The sequence below is a fragment of the Carcharodon carcharias genome, chromosome 28, assembly GCF_017639515.1.
Source record: "Carcharodon carcharias isolate sCarCar2 chromosome 28, sCarCar2.pri, whole genome shotgun sequence".
NCBI lineage: Eukaryota > Metazoa > Chordata > Chondrichthyes > Lamniformes > Lamnidae > Carcharodon > Carcharodon carcharias.
The window spans coordinates 6,830,610-6,854,665 of NC_054494.1; positions in this window are offsets into that span (position 1 = coordinate 6,830,610).

A 24,056-nucleotide genomic window follows, 5' to 3' on the forward strand; every position below is an offset into this window, starting at 1 on the left:
ATTGACTGCCTCAGCACTGATCCCTGTGACACTCCACTATTCACTGCCTCAGCTCTGATTCCTGTGACACTCCACTATTGACTGCCTCAGCACTGATCCCTGTGACACTCCACTATTCACTGCCTCAGCACTGATCCCTGTCACACTCCACTATTCACTACCTCAGCACTGATCCCTGTGACACTCCACTATTCACTGCCTCAGCACTGATCCCTGTGACACTCCACTATTCACTACCTCAGCACTGATCCCTGTGACACTCCACTATTCACTGCCTCAGCACTGATCCCTGTCACACTCCACTATTCACTGCCTCAGCACTGATCCCTGTGACACTCCACTATTCACTGCCTCAGCACTGATCCCTGTCACACTCCACTATTCACTGCCTCAGCACTGATCCCTGTCACACTCCACTATTCACTGCCTCAGCACTGATCCCTGTCACACTCCACTATTCACTGCCTCAGCACTGATCCCTGTCACACTCCACTATTCACTACCTCAGCACTGATCCCTGTCACACTCCACTATTCACTGCCTCAGCACTGATCCCTGTCACACTCCACTATTCACTAGCCTCAGCACTGATCCCTGTGACACTCCACTATTCACTAGCCTCAGCACTGATCCCTGTCACACTCCACTATTCACTGCCTCAGCACTGATCCCTGTCACACTCCACTATTCACTGCCTCAGCACTGATCCCTGTCACACTCCACTATTCACTACCTCAGCACTGATCCCTGTCACACTCCACTATTCACTGCCTCAGCACTGATCCCTGTCACACTCCACTATTCACTGCCTCAGCACTGATCCCTGTCACACTCCACTATTCACTGCCTCAGCACTGATCCCTGTCACACTCCACTATTCACTGCCTCAGCACTGATCCCTGTGACACTCCACTATTCACTGCCTCAGCACTGATCCCTGTGACACTCCACTATTCACTGCCTCAGCACTGATCCCTGTGACATTCCACTATTCACTACCTCAGCACTGATCCCTGTGACACTCCACTATTCACTGCCTCAGCACTGATCCCTGTGACACTCCACTATTCACTGCCTCAGCACTGATCCCTGTGACACTCCACTATTCACTGCCTCAGCACTGATCCCTGTGACACTCCACTATTCACCGCCTCAGCACTTATCCCTGTGACACTCCACTATTCACTGCCTCAGCACTGATCCCTGTCACACTCCACTATTCACTACCTCAGCACTGATCCCTGTCACACTCCACTATTCACTGCCTCAGCACTGATCCCTGTGACACTCCACTATTCACTGCCTCAGCACTGATCCCTGTGACACTCCACTATTCACTGCCTCAGCACTGATGCCTGTGACACTCCACTATTCACTGCCTCAGCACTGATCCCTGTCACACTCCACTATTCACTGCCTCAGCACTGATCCCTGTGACACTCCACTATTCACTACCTCAGCACTGATCCCTGTCACACTCCACTATTCACTGCCTCAGCACTGATCCCTGTCACACTCCACTATTCACTACCTCAGCACTGATCCCTGTGACACTCCACTATTCACTGCCTCAGCACTGATCCCTGTGACACTCCACTATTCACTGCCTCAGCACTGATTCCTGTGACACTCCACTATTGAATGCCTCAGCACTGATCCCTGTGACACTCGACTATTCACTGCCTCAGCACTGATCCCTGTCACACTCCACTATTCACTGCCTCAGCACTGATCCCTGTGACACTCCACTATTCACTACCTCAGCACTGATCCCTGTGACACTCCACTATTCACTGCCTCAGCACTGATCCCTGTGACACTCCACTATTCACTGCCTCAGCACTGATCCCTGTCACACTCCACTATTCACTGCCTCAGCACTGATCCCTGTCACACTCCACTATTCACTGCCTCAGCACTGATCCCTGTCACACTCCACTATTCACTGCCTCAGCACTGATCCCTGTCACACTCCACTATTCACTGCCTCAGCACTGATCCCTGTCACACTCCACTATTCACTGCCTCAGCACTGATCCCTGTCACACTCCACTATTCACTGCCTCAGCACTGATCCCTGTCACACTCCACTATTCACTGCCTCAGCACTGATCCCTGTCACACTCCACTATTCACTAACTCAGCACTGATCCCTGTGACACTCCACTATTCACTGCCTCAGCACTGATCCCTGTCACACTCCACGAGTCACTGCAATAGCACTGATCCCTGTCACACTCCACTATTCACTGGCTCATCTCTGATCCCTGTCACAGTCCACTATTCACTGCCTCAGCACTGATCCCTGTCACATTCCACTATTCACTGCCTCAGCACTGATACCAGTCACACTCCACTATTCACTACCTCAGCACTGATCCCTGTGACACTCCACTATTCACTGCCTCAGCACTGATCCCTGTGACACTCCACTATTCACTGCCTTAGCTCTGATCCCTGTCACACTCCACTATTCACTGCCTCAGCACTGATCCCTGTGACACTCCACTATTCACTACCTCAGCACTGATCCCTGTGACACTCCACTATTCACTACCTCAGCACTGATCCCTGTGACACTCCACTATTCACTGCCTCAGCACTGATCCCTGTCACACTCCACTATTCACTACCTCAGCACTGATCCCTGTCACACTCCACTATTCACTGCCTCAGCACTGATCCCTGTGACACTCCACTATTCACTACCTCAGCACTGATCCCTGTCATACTCCACTATTCACTGCCTCAGCACTGATCCCTGTGACACTCCACTATTCACTACCTCAGCACTGATCCCTGTCACACTTCACTATTCACTGCCTCAGCACTGATCCCTGTCACACTCCACTATTCACTGCCTCAGCACTGATCCCTGTGACACTCCACTATTCACTACCTCAGCACTGATCCCTGTCATACTCCACTATTTACTGTCTCAGCACTGATCCCTGTCACCCTCCACTATTCACTACCTCAGCACTGATCCCTGTCACTCTCCACTATTCACTGCCTCAGCACTGATCCCTGTCACACTCCACTATTCACTACCTCAGCACTGATCCCTGTCACACTCCACTATTCACTGCCTCAGCACTGATCCCTGTCACACTCCACTATTCACTGCCTCAGCACTGATCCCTGTCACACTCCACTATTCACTGCCTCAGCACTGATCCCTGTCACACTCCACTATTCACTGCCTCAGCACTGACTCCGGTCACACTCCACTATTCACAGCCTCAGCACTGATCCCTGTGACACTCCACGATTCACAGCCTCAGCAGTGATCCCTGTCACACTCCACTATTCACTGCCTCAGCAAAGATCCCTGTGACACTCCACTATTCACTGCCTCAGCACTGATCCCTGTGACACTCCACTATTCACTACCTCAGCACTGATCCCTGTCACACTCCACTATTCACTACCTCAGCACTGATCCCTGTGACACTCCACTATTCACTGCCTCAGCACTGATCCCTGTCACACTCCACTATTCACTACCTCAGCACTGATCCCTGTGACACTCCACTATTCACTGCCTCAGCTCTGATCCCTGTCACACTCCACTATTCACTGCCTCAGCACTGATCCCTGTCACACTCCACTATTCACTAGCCTCAGCACTGATCCCTGTCACACTCCACTATTCACTGCCTCAGCACTGATCCCTGTCACACTCCACTATTCACTGCCTCAGCACTGATCCCTGTCACACTCCACTATTCACTGCCTCAGCACTGATCCCTGTCACACTCCACTATTCACTGCCTCAGCACTGATCCCTGTCACACTCCACTATTCACTACCTCAGCACTGATCCCTGTCACACTCCACTATTCACTGCCTCAGCACTGATCCCTGTCACACTCCACTATTCACTGCCTCAGCACTGATCCCTGTGACACTCCACTATTCACTGCCTCAGCACTGATCCCTGTGCACACTCCACTATTCACTACCTCAGCACTGATCCCTGTGACACTCCACTATTCACTGCCTCAGCACTGATCCCTGTGACACTCCACTATTCACTGCCTCAGCACTGATCCCTGTGACACTCCACTATTCACTACCTCAGCACTGATCCCTAACACATTCCACTATTCACTGCCTCAGCACTGATCCCTGTGACACTCCACTATTCATTGCCTCAGCACTGATCCCTGTGACACTCCACTATTCACTACCTCAGCACTGATCCCTGTGACACTTCACTATTCACTGCCTCAGCACTGATCCCTGTGACACTCCACTATTCACTACCTCAGCACTGATCCCTGTGACACTCCACTATTCACTACCTCAGCACTGATCCCTGTCACACTCCACTATTCACTACCTCAGCACTGATCCCTGTGACACTCCACTATTCACTGCCTCAGCACTGATCCCTGTGACACTCCACTATTCACTGCCTCAGCACTGATCCCTGTCACACTCCACTATTCACTGCCTCAGCACTGATCCCTGTGACACTCCACTATTCACTACCTCAGCACTGATCCCTGTCACACTCCAGTATTCACAACTCATCACTGATCCCTCTCAAACTACACTATTCACTACCTCTGCTCTGTTCCCTGTCACACTCCACTACTCACTGCCTCAGTACTGATCCCTGCGACACTCCACTATTCACTGCCTCAGCACTGATCCCTGTCACACTCCACTATTCACTGCCTCAGCACTGATCCCTGTCACACTCCACTATTCACTGCCTCAGCACTGATCCCTGTCACACTCCACTATTCACTGCCTCAGCACTGATCCCTGTCACACTCCACTATTCACTGCCTCAGCACTGATCCCTGTCACACTCCACTATTCACTGCCTCAGCACTGATCCCTGTCACACTCCACTATTCACTACCTCAGCACTGATCCCTGTCACACTCCACTATTCACTGCCTCAGCACTGATCCCTGTCACACTCCACTATTCACTACCTCAGCACTGATCCCTGTCACACTCCACTATTCACTACCTCAGCACTGATCCCTGTCACACTCCACTATTCACTGCCTCAGCACTGATCCCTGTCACACTCCACTATTCACTGCCTCAGCACTGATCCCTGTGACACTCCACTATTCACTGCCTCAGCACTGATCCCTGTCACACTCCACTATTCACTGCCTCAGCACTGATCCCTGTCACACTCCACTATTCACTGCCTCAGCACTGATCCCTGTGACACTCCACTATTCACTGCCTCAGCACTGATCCCTGTCACACTCCACTATTCACTACCTCAGCACTGATCCCTGTGACACTCCACTATTCACTGCCTCAGCACTGATCCCTGTGACACTCCACTATTCACTACCTCAGCACTGATCCCTGTGACACTCCACTATTCACTACCTCAGCACTGATCCCTGTGACACTCCACTATTCACTGCCTCAGCACTGATCCCTGTGACACTCCACTATTCACTGCCTCAGCACTGATCCCTGTCACACTCCACTATTCACTGCCTCAGCACTGATCCCTGTCACACTCCACTATTCACTGCCTCAGCACTGATCCCTGTCACACTCCACTATTCACTGCCTCAGCACTGATCCCTGTGACACTCCACTATTCACTGCCTCAGAACTGACTCCGGTCACACTCCACTATTCACAGCCTCAGCACTGATCCCTGTGACACTCCACGATTCACAGCCTCAGCAGTGATCCCTGTCACACTCCACTATTCACTGCCTCAGCAAAGATCCCTGTGACACTCCACTATTCACTGCCTCAGCACTGATCCCTGTGACACTCCACTATTCACTGCCTCAGCACTGATCCCTGTGACACTCCACTATTCACTGCCTCAGCACTGATCCCTGTCACACTCCACTATTCACTACCTCAGCACTGATCCCTGTCACACTCCACTATTCACTACCTCAGCACTGATCCCTGTCACACTCCACTATTCACTGCCTCAGCACTGATCCCTGTCACACTCCACTATTCACTGCCTCAGCACTGATCCCTGTGACACTCCACTATTCACTGCCTCAGCACTGATCCCTGTCACACTCCACTATTCACTGCCTCAGCACTGATCCCTGTGACACTCCACTATTCACTGCCTCAGCACTGATCCCTGTCACACTCCACTATTCACTGCCTCAGCACTGATCCCTGTCACACTCCACTATTCACTGCCTCAGCACTGATCCCTGTCACACTCCACTATTCACTGCCTCAGCACTGATCCCTGTCACACTCCACTATTCACTAGCCTCAGCACTGATCCCTGTCACACTCCACTATTCACTGCCTCAGCACTGATCCCTGTCACACTCCACTATTCACTACCTCAGCACTGATCCCTGTCACACTCCACTATTCACTGCCTCAGCACTGATCCCTGTGACACTCCACTATTCACTGCCTCAGCACTGATCCCTGTCACACTCCACTATTCACTACCTCAGCACTGATCCCTGTGCACACTCCACTATTCACTACCTCAGCACTGATCCCTGTGCACACTCCACTATTCACTGCCTCAGCACTGATCCCTGTGACACTCCACTATTCACTGCCTCAGCACTGATCCCTGTGACACTCCACTATTCACTGCCTCAGCACTGATCCCTGTGACACTCCACTATTCACTGCCTCAGCACTGATCCCTGTGACACTCCACTATTCACTGCCTCAGCACTGATCCCTGTGACACTCCACTATTCACTACCTCAGCACTGATCCCTGTGACACTCCACTATTCACTACCTCAGCACTGATCCCTGTGACACTCCACTATTCACTACCTCAGCACTGATCCCTGTGACACTCCACTATTCACTGCCTCAGCACTGATCCCTGTCACACTCCACTATTCACTGCCTCAGCACTGATCCCTGTCACACTCCACTATTCACTGCCTCAGCACTGATTCCTGTGACACTCTACTATTGACGGCCTCAGCACTGATCCCTGTGACACTCCACTATTCACTGCCTCAGCACTGATCCCTGTGACACTCCACTATTCACTGCCTCAGCACTGATCCCTGTGACATTCCACTATTCACTGCCTCAGCACTGATCCCTGTCACACTCCACTATTCACTGCCTCAGCACTGATCCCTGTGACACTCCACTATTCACTGCCTCAGCACTGATCCCTGTCACACTCCACTATTCACTGCCTCAGCACTGATCCCTGTCACACTCCACTATTCACTGCCTCAGCACTGATCCCTGTCACACTCCACTATTCACTGCCTCAGCACTGATCCCTGTCACACTCCACTATTCACTGCCTCAGCACTGATCCCTGTGACACTCCACTATTCAGCGCCTCAGCACTGATCCCTGTCACACTCCACTATTCACTGCCTCAGCACTGATCCCTGTGACACTCCACTATTCACTGCCTCAGCACTGATCCCTGTGACACTCCACTATTCACTGCCTCAGCACTGATCCCTGTCACACTCCAGTATTCACTACCTCAGCACTGATCCCTGTCACACTCCACTATTCACTACCTCAGCTCTTATCCCTGTCACACTCCACTATTCACTACCTCAGCACTGATCCCGGTCACACTCCACTATTCACTGCCTCAGCACTGATCCCTGTCACTCTCCACTATTCACTGCCTCAGTACTGATCCCTGTCACACTCCACTATTCACTGCCTCAGCACTGATCCCTGTCACACTCCACTATTCACTGCCTCAGCACTGATCCCTGTCACACTCCACTATTCACTGCCTCAGCTCTGATCCCTGTGACACTCCACTATTCACTGCCTTAGCTCTGATCCCTGTCACACTCCACTATTCACTGCCTCAGCACTGATCCCTGTCACACTCCACTTTTCACTTCCTAGGCACTGATCCCTGTGACACTCCACTATTCAATGCCTCAGCCCTGATCCCTGTGACACTCCACTATTCACTGCCTCAGCACTGACCCCTGTGACACTCCACTATTCACTGCCTCAGCACTGATCCCTGTCACACTCCACTATTCACTGCCTCAGCACTGATCCCTGTGACACTCCACTATTCACTGCCTCAGCACTGATCCCTGTGACACTCCACTATTCACTACCTCAGCACTGATCCCTGTGACACTCCACTATTCACTACCTCAGCACTGATCCCTGTGACACTCCACTATTCACTACCTCAGCACTGATCCCTGTGACACTCCACTATTCACTGCCTCAGCACTGATCCCTGTGACACTCCACTATTCACTACCTCAGCACTGATCCCTGTCACACTCCACTATTCACTGCCTCAGCACTGATCCCTGTGACACTCCACTATTCACTACCTCAGCACTGATCCCTGTGACACTCCACTATTCACTACCTCAGCACTGATCCCTGTGACACTCCACTATTCACTGCCTCAGCACTGATCCCTGTGACACTCCACTATTCACTACCTCAGCACTGATCCCTGTGACACTCCACTATTCACTGCCTCAGCACTGATCCCTGTGACACTCCACTATTCACTACCTCAGCACTGATCCCTGTGACACTCCACTATTCACTGCCTCAGCACTGATCCCTGTGACACTCCACTATTCGCTGCCTCAGCTCTGATCCCTGTGACACTCCACTATTCACTACCTCAGCACTGATCCCTGTCACACTCCACTATTCACTGCCTCAGCACTGATCCCTGTCACACTCCACTATTCACTACCTCAGCACTGATCCCTGTGACACTCCACTATTCACTACCTCAGCACTGATCCCTGTGACACTCCACTATTCACTGCCTCAGCACTGATCCCTGTGACACTCCACTATTCACTACCTCAGCACTGATCCCTGTGACACTCCACTATTCACTACCTCAGCACTGATCCCTGTGACACTCCACTATTCACTGCCTCAGCACTGATCCCTGTGACACTCCACTATTCACTACCTCAGCACTGATCCCTGTGACACTCCAATATTCACTGCCTCAGCACTGATCCCTGTCACACTCCACTATTCACTGCCTCAGCACTGATCCCTGTCACACTCCACTATTCACTGCCTCAGCACTGATCCCTGTCACACTCCACTATTCACTGCCTCAGCACTGATCCCTGTCACACTCCACTATTCACTACCTCAGCACTGATCCCTGTGACACTCCACTATTCACTGCCTCAGCACTGATCCCTGTCACACTCCACTATTCACTGCCTCAGCACTGATCCCTGTCACACTCCACTATTCACTGCCTCAGCACTGATCCCTGTCACACTCCACTATTCACTACCTCAGCACTGATCCCTGTGACACTCCACTATTCACTACCTCAGCACTGATCCCTGTGACACTCCACTATTCACTGCCTCAGCACTGATCCCTGTCACACTCCACTATTCACTGCCTTAGCTCTGATCCCTGTCACACTCCACTATTCACTGCCTCATCTCTGATCCCTGTCACATTCCACTATTCATTACCTCAGCACTGATCCCTGTGATACTCCACTATTCACTGCCTCAGCACTGATCCCTGTGACACTCCACTATTCACTACCTCAGCACTGATCCCTGTGACTCTCCACTATTCACTGCCTTAGCTCTGATCCCTGTCACACTCCCCTATTCACTGCCTCAGCACTGATGCCTGTGACGCTCCACTATTCACTGCCTCAGCACTGATCCCTGTACACTCCACTATTCACTGCCTTAGCTCTGATCCCTGTCACACTCCCCTATTCACTGCCTCAGCACTGATGCCTGTGACGCTCCACTATTCACTGCCTCAGCACTGATCCCTGTCACACTCCACTATTCACTGCCTCAGCACTGATCCCTGTGACACTCCACTATTCAGCGCCTCAGCACTGATCCCTGTGACACTCCACTATTCACTGCCTCAGCACTGATCCCTGTCACACTCCACTATTCACTGCCTCAGCACTGATCCCTGTCACACTCCACTATTCACTGCCTCAGCACTGATCCCTGTCACACTCCACTATTCACTGCCTCAGCACTGATCCCTGTCACACTCCACTATTCACTACCTCAGCACTGATCCCTGTCACACTCCACTATTCACTACCTCGGCACTGATCCCTGTCACACTCCACTATTCACTGCCTCAGCACTGATCCCTGTGCACACTCCACTATTCACTGCCTCAGCACTGATCCCTGTCACACTCCACTATTCACTGCCTCAGCACTGATCCCTGTCACACTCCACTATTCACTGCCTCAGCACTGATCCCTGTGACACTCCACTATTCACTGCCTCAGCACTGATCCCTGTCACACTCCACTATTCACTACCTCAGCACTGATCCCTGTCACACTCCACTATTCACTGCCTCAGCACTGATCCCTGTGACACTCCACTATTCACTACCTCAGCACTGATCCCTGTGACACTCCACTATTCACTACCTCAGCACTGATCCCTGTGACACTCCACTATTCACTGCCTCAGCACTGATCCCTGTCACACTCCACTATTCACTACCTCAGCACTGATCCCTGTCACACTCCACTATTCACTGCCTCAGCACTGATCCCTGTCACACTCCACTATTCACTGCCTCAGCACTGATCCCTGTGACACTCCACTATTCACTGCCTCAGCACTGATCCCTGTGACACTCCACTATTCACTACCTCAGCACTGATCCCTGTGCACACTCCACTATTCACTGCCTCAGCACTGATCCCTGTGACACTCCACTATTCACTACCTCAGCACTGATCCCTGTCACACTCCACTATTCACTACCTCAGCACTGATCCCTGTGACACTCCACTATTCACTGCCTCAGCACTGATCCCTGTGACACTCCACTATTCACTGCCTCAGCACTGATCCCTGTCACACTCCACTATTCACTACCTCAGCACTGATCCCTGTCACACTCCACTATTCACTGCCTCAGCACTGATCCCTGTCACACTCCACTATTCACTACCTCAGCACTGATCCCTGTGACACTCCACTATTCACTACCTCAGCACTGATCCCTGTCACACTCCACTATTCACTACCTCAGCACTGATCCCTGTGACACTCCACTATTCACTACCTCAGCACTGATCCCTGTGACACTCCACTATTCACTACCTCAGCACTGATCCCTGTGACACTCCACTATTCACTACCTCAGCACTGATCCCTGTGACACTCCACTATTCACTGCCTCAGCACTGATCCCTGTCACACTCCACTATTCACTGCCTCAGCACTGATCCCTGTCACACTCCACTATTCACTGCCTCAGCACTGATCCCTGTGACACTCCACTATTCACCGCCTCAGCACTGATCCCTGTCACACTCCACTATTCACTGCCTCAGCACTGATCCCTGTCACACTCCACTATTCACTGCCTCAGCACTGATCCCTGTCACACTCCACTATTCACTGCCTCAGCACTGATCCCTGTCACACTCCACTATTCACTGCCTCAGCACTGATCCCTGTCACACTCCACTATTCACTACCTCAGCACTGATCCCTGTCACACTCCACTATTCACTGCCTCAGCACTGATCCCTGTGACACTCCACTATTCACTGCCTCAGCACTGATCCCTGTGACACTCCACTATTCACTGCCTCAGCACTGATCCCTGTGACACTCCACTATTCACTACCTCAGCACTGATCCCTGTGACATTCCACTATTCACTACCTCAGCACTGATCCCTGTGACACCCCACTATTCACTACCTCAGCACTGATCCCTGTGACACTCCACTATTCACTACCTCAGCACTGATCCCTGTCACACTCCACTATTCACAACCTCAGCACTGATCCCTGTCACACTCCACTATTCACTGCCTCAGCACTGATCCCTGTCACACTCCACTATTCACTGCCTCAGCACTGATCCCTGTCACACTCCACTATTCACTGCCTCAGCACTGATCCCTGTCACACTCCACTATTCACTACCTCAGCACTGATCCCTGTCACACTCCACTATTCACTGCCTCAGCACTGATCCCTGTGACACTCCACTATTCACTGCCTCAGCACTGATCCCTGTCACACTCCACTATTCACTGCCTCAGCACTGATCCCTGTCACACTCCACTATTCACTACCTCAGCACTGATCCCTGTGACACTCCACTATTCACTGCCTCAGCACTGATCCCTGTCACACTCCACTATTCACTACCTCAGCACTGATCCCTGTCACACTCCACTATTCACTGCCTCAGCACTGATCCCTGTCACACTCCACTATTCACTACCTCAGCACTGATCCCTGTCACACTCCACTATTCACTGCCTCAGCACTGATCCCTGTCACATTCCACTATTCACTGCCTCAGCACTGATCCCAGTCACACTCCACTATTCACTACCTCAGCACTGATCCCTGTGACACTCCACTATTCACTGCCTCAGCACTGATCCCTGTCACACTCCACTATTCACTGCCTCAGCACTGATCCCTGTCACACTCCACTATTCACTGCCTCAGCACTGATCCCTGTCACACTCCACTATTCACTGCCTCAGCACTGATCCCTGTCACACTCCACTATTCACTGCCTCAGCACTGATCCCTGTGACACTCCACTATTCACTGCCTCAGCACTGATCCCTGTGACACTCCACTATTCACTACCTCAGCACTGATCCCTGTGACACTCCACTATTCACTACCTCAGCACTGATTCCTGTGACACTCCACTATTCACTACCTCAGCACTGATCCCTGTGACACTCCACTATTCACTACCTCAGCACTGATCCCTGTGACACTCCACTATTCACTACCTCAGCACTGATCCCTGTGACACTCCACTATTCGCTGCCTCAGCTCTGATCCCTGTGACACTCCACTATTCACTACCTCAGCACTGATCCCTGTCACACTCCACTATTCACTGCCTCAGCACTGATCCCTGTGACACTCCACTATTCACTACCTCAGCACTGATCCCTGTGACACTCCACTATTCACTACCTCAGCACTGATCCCTGTGACACTCCACTATTCACTGCCTCAGCACTGATCCCTGTGACACTCCACTATTCACTGCCTCAGCACTGATCCCTGTGACACTCCACTATTCACTACCTCAGCACTGATCCCTGTCACACTCCACTATTCACTACCTCAGCACTGATCCCTGTCACACTCCACTATTCACTACCTCAGCACTGATCCCTGTGACACTCCACTATTCACTACCTCAGCACTGATCCCTGTCACACTCCACTATTCACTACCTCAGCACTGATCCCTGTCACACTCCACTATTCACTGCCTCAGCACTGATCCCTGTCACACTCCACTATTCACTGCCTCAGCACTGATCCCTGTGACACTCCACTATTCACTGCCTCAGCACTGATCCCTGTGACACTCCACTATTCACTGCCTCAGCACTGATCCCTGTCACACTCCACTATTCACTGCCTCAGCACTGATCCCTGTCACACTCCACTATTCACTGCCTCAGCACTGATCCCTGTCACACTCCACTATTCACTGCCTCAGCACTGATCCCTGTCACACTCCACTATTCACTGCCTTAGCTCTGATCCCTGTCACACTCCACTATTCACTGCCTCAGCACTGATCCCTGTCACATTCCACTATTCACTACCTCAGCACTGATCCCTGTGACACTCCACTATTCACTACCTCAGCACTGATCCCTGTCACACTCCACTATTCACTACCTCAGCACTGATCCCTGTCACACTCCACTATTCACTGCCTCAGCACTGATCCCTGTCACACTCCACTATTCACTGCCTCAGCACTGATCCCTGTGACACTCCACTATTCACTGCCTCAGCACTGATCCCTGTGACACTCCACTATTCACTACCTCAGCACTGATCCCTGTCACACTCCACTATTCACTGCCTCAGCACTGATCCCTGTCACACTCCACTATTCACTGCCTCAGCACTGATCCCTGTCACACTCCACTATTCACTGCCTCAGCACTGATCCCTGTCACACTCCACTATTCACTACCTCAGCACTGATCCCTGTCACACTCCACTATTCACTGCCTCAGCACTGATCCCTGTCACACTCCACTATTCACTGCCTCAGCACTGATCCCTGTGACACTCCACTATTCACTGCCTCAGCACTGATCCCTGTCACACTCCACTATTCACTGCCTCAGCCCTGATCCCTGTCACACTCCACTATTCACTACCTCAGCACTGATCCCTGTCACACTCCACTATTCACTGCCTCAGCACTGATCCCTGTGACACTCCACTATTCACTGCCTCAGCACTGATCCCTGTCACACTCCACTATTCACTACCTCAGCACTGATCCCTGTCACACTCCACTATTCACTGCCTCAGCTCTGATCCCTGTCACACTCCACTATTCACTGCCTCAGCACTGATCCCAGTCACACTCCACTATTCACTGCCTCAGCACTGATCCCTGTCACACTCCACTATTCACTACCTCAGCACTGATCCCTGTGACACTCCACTATTCACTGCCTCAGCACTGATCCCTGTGACACTCCACTATTCACCGCCTCAGCACTGATCCCTGTCACACTCCACTATTCACTGCCTCAGCACTGATCCCTGTCACACTCCACTATTCACTACCTCAGCACTGATCCCTGTCACACTCCACTATTCACTGCCTCAGCACTGATCCCTGTCACACTCCACTATTCACTACCTCAGCACTGATCCCTGTCACACTCCACTATTCACTACCTCAGCTCTTATCCCTGTCACACTCCACTATTCACTACCTCAGCACTGATCCCTGTCACACTCCACTATTCACTGCCTCAGCACTGATCCCTGTCACACTCCACTATTCACTGCCTCAGCACTGATCCCTGTCACACTCCACTATTCACTGCCTCAGCACTGATCCCTGTCACACTCCACTATTCACTGCCTCAGCACTGATCCCTGTCACACTCCACTATTCACTGCCTCAGCACTGATCCCTGTCACACTCCACTATTCACTGCCTCAGCACTGATCCCTGTCACATTCCACTATTCACTACCTCAGCACTGATCCCTGTCACACTCCACTATTCACTGCCTCAGCTCTGATCCCTGTGACACTCCACTATTCACTGCCTCAGCACTGATCCCTGTTACACTCCAGTAGTCACTACCTCAGCACTGATCCCTGTGACACTCCACTATTCACTGCCTCAGCACTGATCCCTGTCACACTCCACTATTCACTGCCTCAGCACTGATCCCTGTCACATTCCACTATTCACTACCTCAGCACTGATCCCTGTCACACTCCACTATTCACTGCCTCAGCACTGATCCCTGTGACACTCCACTATTCACTGCCTCAGCACTGATCCCTGTGACACTCCACTATTCACTGCCTCAGCACTGATCCCTGTCACACTCCACTATTCACTGCCTCAGCACTGATCCCTGTCACACTCCACTATTCACTACCTCAGCACTGATCCCTGTGACACTCCACTATTCACTGCCTCAGCACTGATCCCTGTCACACTCCAGTATTCACTACCTCAGCACTGATCCCTGTCACACTCCACTATTCACTACCTCAGCTCTTATCCCTGTCACACTCCACTATTCACTACCTCAGCACTGATCCCTGTCACACTCCACTATTCACTGCCTCAGCACTGATCCCTGTCACACTCCACTATTCACTGCCTCAGCACTGATCCCTGTCACACTCCACTATTCACTGCCTCAGCACTGATCCCTGTCACACTCCACTATTCACTGCCTCAGCACTGATCCCTGTCACACTCCACTATTCACTGCCTCAGCACTGATCCCTGTCACACTCCACTATTCACTGCCTCAGCACTGATCCCTGTCACACTCCACTATTCACTACCTCAGCACTGATCCCTGTCACACTCCACTATTCACTGCCTCAGCACTGATCCCTGTGACACTCCACTATTCACTGCCTCAGCACTGATCCCTGTGACACTCCACTATTCACTACCTCAGCACTGATCCCTGTGACACTTCACTATTCACTGCCTCAGCACTGATCCCTGTGACATTCCACTATTCACTACCTCAGCACTGATCCCTGTGACACTCCACTATTCACTACCTCAGCACTGATCCTGTGACATTCCACTATTCACTACCTCAGCACTGATCCCTGTGACACTCCACTATTCACTGCCTCAGCACTGATCCCTGTGACACTCCACTATTCACTACCTCAGCACTGATCCCTGTCACACTCCACTATTCACTGCCTCAGCACTGATCCCTGTGACACTCCACTATTCACTACCTCAGCACTGATCCCTGTGACACTCCACTATTCACTACCTCAGCACTGATCCCTGTGACACTCCACTATTCACTGCCTCAGCACTGATCCCTGTGACACTCCACTATTCACTGCCTCAGCACTGATCCCTGTGACACTCCAATATTCACTACCTCAGCACTGATCCCTGTCACACTCCACTATTCACTACCTCAGCACTGATCCCTGTCACACTCCAATATTCACTACCTCAGCACTGACCCCGGTCACACTCCACTATTCACTACCTCAGCACTGATCCCTGTCACACTCCACTATTCACTACCTCAGCACTGATCCCTGTCACACTCCACTGTTCACTGCCTCAGCACTGATCCCTGTCACACTCCACTATTCACTGCCTCATAACAGATCCCTGTGACACTCCACTATTCACTGCCTCAGCACTGATCCCTGTGACACTCCAGTATTCACTGCCTCAGCACTTATCCCTGTCACACTCCACTATTCACTGCCTCAGCACTGATCCCTGTCACACTCCACTATTCACTGCCTCAGCACTGATCCCTGTCACACTCCACTATTCACTGCCTCAGCACTGATCCCTGTGACACTCCACTATTCACTACCTCAGCACTGATCCCTGTCACACTCCACTATTCACTACCTCAGCACTGATCCCTGTGACACTCCACTATTCACTACCTCAGCACTGATCCCTGTGACACTCCACTATTCACTACCTCAGCACTGATCCCTGTCACACTCCACTATTCACTACCTCAGCACTGATCCCTGTCACACTCCACTATTCACTGCCTCAGCTCTGATCCCTGTCACATTCCACTATTCACTGCCTCAGCACTGATCCCAGTCACACTCCACTATTCACTGCCTCAGCACTGATCCCTGTCACACTCCACTATTCACTGCCTCAGCACTGATCCCTGTCACACTCCACTATTCACTGCCTCAGCACTGATCCCTGTCACACTCCACTATTCACTGCCTCAGCACTGATCCCTGTCACACTCCACTATTCACTGCCTCAGCTCTGATCCCTGTCACATTCCACTATTCACTGCCTCAGCACTGATCCCTGTCACACTCCACTATTCACTGCCTCAGCACTGATCCCTGTCACACTCCACTATTCACTACCTCAGCACTGATCCCTGTGACACTCCACTATTCGCTTACCTCAGCACTGATTCCTGTGACATTCCACTATTCACTACCTCAGCACTGATCCCTGTCACACTCCACTATTCACTACCTCAGCACTGATCCCTGTCACACTCCACTATTCACTAGCCTCAGCACTGATCCCTGTGACACTCCACTATTCACTACCTCAGCACTGATCCCTGTCACACTCCACTATTCACTGCCTCAGCACTGATCCCTGTCACACTCCACTATTCACTGCCTCAGCACTGACCCCTGTGACACTCCACTAATCATGACCTCAGCACTGATCCCTGTGACACTCCACTATTCACTGCCTCAGCACTGATCCCTGTGACACTCCACTATTCACTGCCTCAGCACTGATCCCTGTGACACTCCACTATTCACTGCCTCAGCACTGATCCCTGTCAAACTCCACTATTCACTGCCTCAGCACTTATCCCTGTGAAACTCCACTATTCACTGCCTCACCACTGAATCCTGTCAAACTCCACTATTCACTGCCTCAGCACTGATCCCTCTCATACTCCACTATTCACTGCCTCAGCACTGATCCCTGTCACACTCCACTATTCACTGCCTCAGCACTGATCCCTGTTACACTCCACTATTCACCGCCTCAGCACTGATCCCTGTCACACTCCACTATTCACTGCCTCAGTACTGATCCCTGTGACACTCCACTATTCACTGCCTCAGCACTGATCCCTGTCACACTCCAGTATTCACTACCTCAGCACTGATCCCTGTCACACTCCACTATTCACTACCTCAGCTCTTATCCCTGTCATACTCCACTATTCACTACCTCAGCACTGATCCCTGTCACACTCCACTATTCACTACCTCAGCACTGATCCCTGTCACACTCCACTATTCACTGCCTCAGCACTGATCCCTGTGACACTCCACTATTCACTACCTCAGCACTGATCCCTGTGACACTCCACTATTCACTGCCTCAGCACTGATCCCTGTCACACTCCACTATTCACTACCTCAGCACTGATCCCTGTGACACTCCACTATTCACTGCCTCAGCACTGATCCCTGTCACACTCCACTATTCACTGCCTCAGCACTGATCCCTGTCACACTCCACTATTCACTAGCCTCAGCACTGATCCCTGTCACACTCCACTATTCACTGCCTCAGCACTGATCCCTGTCACACTCCACTATTCACTGCCTCAGCACTGATCCCTGTCACACTCCACTATTCACTGCCTCAGCACTGATCCCTGTCACATTCCACTATTCACTACCTCAGCACTGATCCCTGTCACACTCCACTATTCACTGCCTCAGCACTGATCCCTGTCACACTCCACTATTCACTGCCTCAGCACTGATCCCTGTGACACTCCACTATTCACAGCCTCAGCACTGATCCCTGTCACACTCCACTATTCACTGCCTCAGCACTGATCCCTGTCACACTCCACTATTCACTGCCTCAGCACTGATCCCTGTGACACTCCACTATTCACTGCCTCAGCACTGATCCCTGTGACACTCCACTATTCACTGCCTCAGCACTGATCCCTGTCACACTCCACTATTCACTGCCTCAGCACTGATCCCTGTCACACTCCACTATTCACTACCTCAGCACTGATCCCTGTCACACTCCACTATTCACTACCTCAGCACTGATCCCTGTCACACTCCACTATTCACTACCTCAGCACTGATCCCTGTCACACTCCACTATTCACTACCTCAGCACTGATCCCTGTGACACTCCACTATTCACTACCTCAGCACTGATCCCTGTCACACTCCACTATTCACTACCTCAGCACTGATCCCTGTCACACTCCACTATTCACTACCTCAGCACTGATCCCTGTCACACTCCACTATTCACTGCCTCAGCACTGATCCCTGTCACACTCCACTATTCACTGCCTCAGCACTGATCCCTGTCACACTCCACTATTCACTGCCTCAGCACTGATCCCTGTCACACTCCAGTATTCACTGCCTCAGCACTTATCCCTGTCACACTCCACTATTCACTGCCTCAGCACTGATCCCTACCACACTCCACTATTCACTGCCTCAGCACTGATCCCTGTCACACTCCACTATTCACTGCCTCAGCACTGATCCCTGTCACACTCCACTATTCACTACCTCAGCACTGATCCCTGTCATACTGCACCATTTACTGTCTCAGCACTGATCCCTGTCACACTCCACTATTCACTACCTCAGCACTGATCCCTGTGACACTCCACTATTCACTACCTCAGCACTGATCCCTGTCATACTCCACTATTCACTGCCTCAGCACTGATCCCTGTCACACTCCACTATTCACTACCTCAGCACTGATCCCTGTCACACTCCACTATTCACTGCCTCAGCACTGATCCCTGTCACACTCCACTATTCACTACCTCAGCACTGATCCCTGTCACACTCCACTATTCACTACCTCAGCACTGATCCCTGTCACACTCCACTATTCACTGCCTCAGCACTGATCCCTGTGACACTCCACTATTCACTACCTCAGCACTGATCCCTGTGACACTCCACTATTCACTGCCTCAGCACTGATCCCTGTGACACTCCACTATTCACTACCTCAGCACTGATCCCTGTGACACTCCACTATTCACTGCCTCAGCACTGATCCCTGTGACACTCCACTATTCACTGCCTCAGCTCTGATTCCTGTGACACTCCACTATTGACTGCCTCAGCACTGATCCCTGTGACACTCCACTATTCACTGCCTCAGCACTGATCCCTGTGACACTCCACTATTGACTGCCTCAGCACTGATCCCTGTGACACTCCACTATTCACTACCTCAGCACTGATCCCTGTGACACTCCACTATTCACTGCCTCAGCACTGATCCCTGTGACACTCCACTATTCACTACCTCAGCACTGATCCCTGTGACACTCCACTATTCACTACCTCAGCACTGATCCCTGTCACACTCCACTATTCACTGCCTCAGCACTGATCCCTGTCATACTCCACTATTCACTACCTCAGCACTGATCCCTGTGACACTCCACTATTCACTGCCTCAGCACTGATCCCTGTGACACTTCCATGTTCACTGCCTCAGCACTGATCCCTGTCACTCTCCACTATTCACTGCCTCAGCAATGATCCCTGTGACACTCACTATTCACTGCCTCAGCACTGATCCCTGTCCGACACTCACTATTCACTTGCTCAGCACTGTTCCCTGTGACACTCCACTAATCACTACCTCAGCACTGATCCTTGTCACACTCACTATTTCTGCTCAGCTCTGATCCCTGTCACACTCAACTATCACTAGCCTCAGCACTGATCCCTGTACACTCCACTATTCACTACCTCAGCACTGATCCCTGTCATACTGCACTATTTACTGTCTCATCACTGATCCCTGTGACACTCTCAGTATTCCACTACCTCAGCACTGATCACGGTGAAAACTCCACTATTCCACTGCCTCAGCACTGATCCCTGTGACACTCCACTATTCACTATCTCAGCACTGATCCCTGTCACATTCCACTTTAAGGGACCAATGTTTACTTTAGCTACTCTCTTCCTTTTTATTTACTTATCACTGATCCCTGTGACACTCCACTATTCACTATCTCAGCACTGATCCCTGTCACATTCCACTATTCACTGCCTCAGCACTGATCCCTGTGACACTCCACTATTCACTGCCTCAGTATTGATCCCTGTGACACTCCACTATTCACTGCCTCAGCACTGATCCCTGTGACACTCCACTATTCACTACCTCAGCACTGATCCCTGTGACACTCCACTATTCACTGCCTCAGCACTGATCCCTGTCACACTCCACTATTCATTGCCTCAGCATTGATCCCTGTGATACTCCACTATTCACTACCTTAGCACTGATCCCTGTGACACTCCACTATTCACTGCCTCAGCACTGATCCCTGTGATACTCCACTATTCACTACCTCAGCACTGATCCCTGTCACACTCCACTATTCACTGCCTCAGCACTGATCCCTGTCACACTCCACTATTCACTGCCTCAGCACTGATCCCTGTCACACTCCACTATTCACTACCTCAGCACTGATCCCTGTGACACTCCGCTATTCACTGCCTCAGCACTGATCCCTTTAAGACTCTACTATTCACTACCTTTGCACTGATCCCTGTCACACTCCACTATTCACTACCTCAGCACTGATCCCTGTGACACTCCACTATTCACTGCCTCAGCAATGAACTCTTTGACACTCCACTATTCACTGCCTCAGCACTGATCCCTTTGACACTCCACTATTCAATGCCTCAGCACTGATCCCTGTCACACTCCACTATTCACTGCCTCAGCACTGATCCCTGTCACACTCCACTATTCACTACCTCAGCACTGATCCATTTGACACTCCACTATTCACTGCCTCAGCACTGATCCCTGTCACACTCCACTATTCACTGCCTCAGCACTGATCCCTGTCACACTCCACTATTCACTGCCTCAGCACTGATCCCTGTCACACTCCACTATTCATTACCTCGGCACTGATCCCTGTGACACTCCACTATTCACTGCCTCAGCACTGATTCCTGTCACACTCCACTATTCACTACCTCAGCACTGATCCCTGTGACACTCCACTATTCACAGCCTCAGCACTGATCCCTGTGACACTCCACTATTCACTACCTCAGCACTGATTCCTGTCATACTCCACTATTCACTGCCTCAGCAATGATCCCTGTGACACTCCACTATTCACTACCTCAGCAATGATCCCTATCACACTCCACTATTCACTACCTCAGCACTGATCCCTGTGACACTCCACTATTCACTACCTCAGCACTGATACCTGTGACACTCCACTATTCACTGCCTCAGCATGATCCCTGTGACGCTCCACTATTCACTACCTCAGCACTGATCCCTGTCACACTCCACTATTCACTGCATCAGCTCTGATCCCTGTCACACTCCACTATTCACTGCCTCAGCACTGATCCCTGTCATACTCCACTATTCACCTCCTGCCAATTTGAAAACGCCCCGTTCATGCCCAGTGTTTTCTTTCCTTTAACCAATCCTCTATTCATATTAATATATCGCCCCCAACTGCAGGAGCCCTTGTTGTGCCTATTCACCTTTTGTGTGGCACCTTATTAAATGCTTTTTGGAAATCCAGGTATACGACATCTATGAGTTCCCCCTTACCTACCCTAGTACTTACATCCTCAATATATTTTAATAAATTTGTCAAACAGGATTTCCCTTTAGTAAAACCATGTTGACTTGATCTAATCATACTGTGCTTTGCTAAGTGCATTGTTAAGTCTTCCTTAATGATAGATTCTAGCATTTACCCAACTGATGTTTGGTTAACTGTTCTGTAGTTCACTGTTTTCTCACTCTCCGCTTCCTTGAAAAGTGATGTAACATTTGCCAAGTGCCAGTCTAAAGGGACTATTCTTGAACCTTAGGAATTTTGGAAAATCCTAGCCAGCAGATCCACTATCTCTGTAGTTATCTCTCTTAGAACTCTGGAGTGTAGGCCATCAGGTCTCAGGGATTTATCGGATTTTAGCTCCATACTTTCTCCAATGCATTTTCTCTAATGATATTAATCTCCCTCATTTCATTTAAGCTCCCAGGTTGCGCTCTATTTTTGGTATGAAACCTGTGCCTTCTATTGTGTAGACAGACAAAATATTTCTTCAATGGCTCTGCCATTTCCTCATTCTCCATGATAATTTCTCCTGTCTTCGCTTTAAAGGGACTAATGTTTACTTTACCTACTCTCTTCCTTTTTATTTACTTATCCCTGATCCCTGCGACACTCCACTATTCACTGCCTCAGCACTGATCCCTGTGACACTCCACTATTCACTGCCTCAGCACTGATCCCTGTCACTCTCCACTATTCACTGCCTCAGCACTGATCCCTGTCAGACTCCACTATTCACCTCCTGCCAATTTGAAAACGCCCCGTTCATGCCCATTGTTTTCTTTCCTTTAAACAGTCCTCTATTCATGTTAATATATCGCCCCCAACTCCAGGAGCCCTTGTTGTGCCTATTCACCTTTTGTGTGGCACCTTATTAAATGCTTTTTGGAAATCCAGGTATATAACATCTACGAGTTGCCCTTATCTACCCTCGTAGTTACATCCTCAATATATTTTAATAAATTTGTCAAACAGGATTTCCCTTTAGTAAAACCATGTTGACTTGATCTAATCCATACTATGCTTTGCTAAGTGCATTGTAAAGTCTTCCTTAATGATAGATTCTAGCATTTAACCAACTGATGTCAGGCTAACTGACTTGTAGTTCACTGTTTTCTCTCTCTCCCCTTCCTTGAAAAGTGGTGTAACATTTGCCAAGTGCCAGTCTAAAGGGACTATTCTTGAACCTAAGGAATTTTAGAAAATCTTAGCCAGCAGATCCACTATCTCTGTAGTTATCTCTCTTAGAACTCTGGGGTGTAGGCCATCAGGTCTCAGGGATTTATCAGATTTTTAGCTCCATTGTTTCTCCAATGCATTTTCTCTCATGATATTAATCTCCCTAATTTCTTTTAAGCTCCCAGGTTACCTTCTATTTCTGGTTTGAAACCTGTGCCTTCTGTTGTGCAGACAGACAAAATATTTG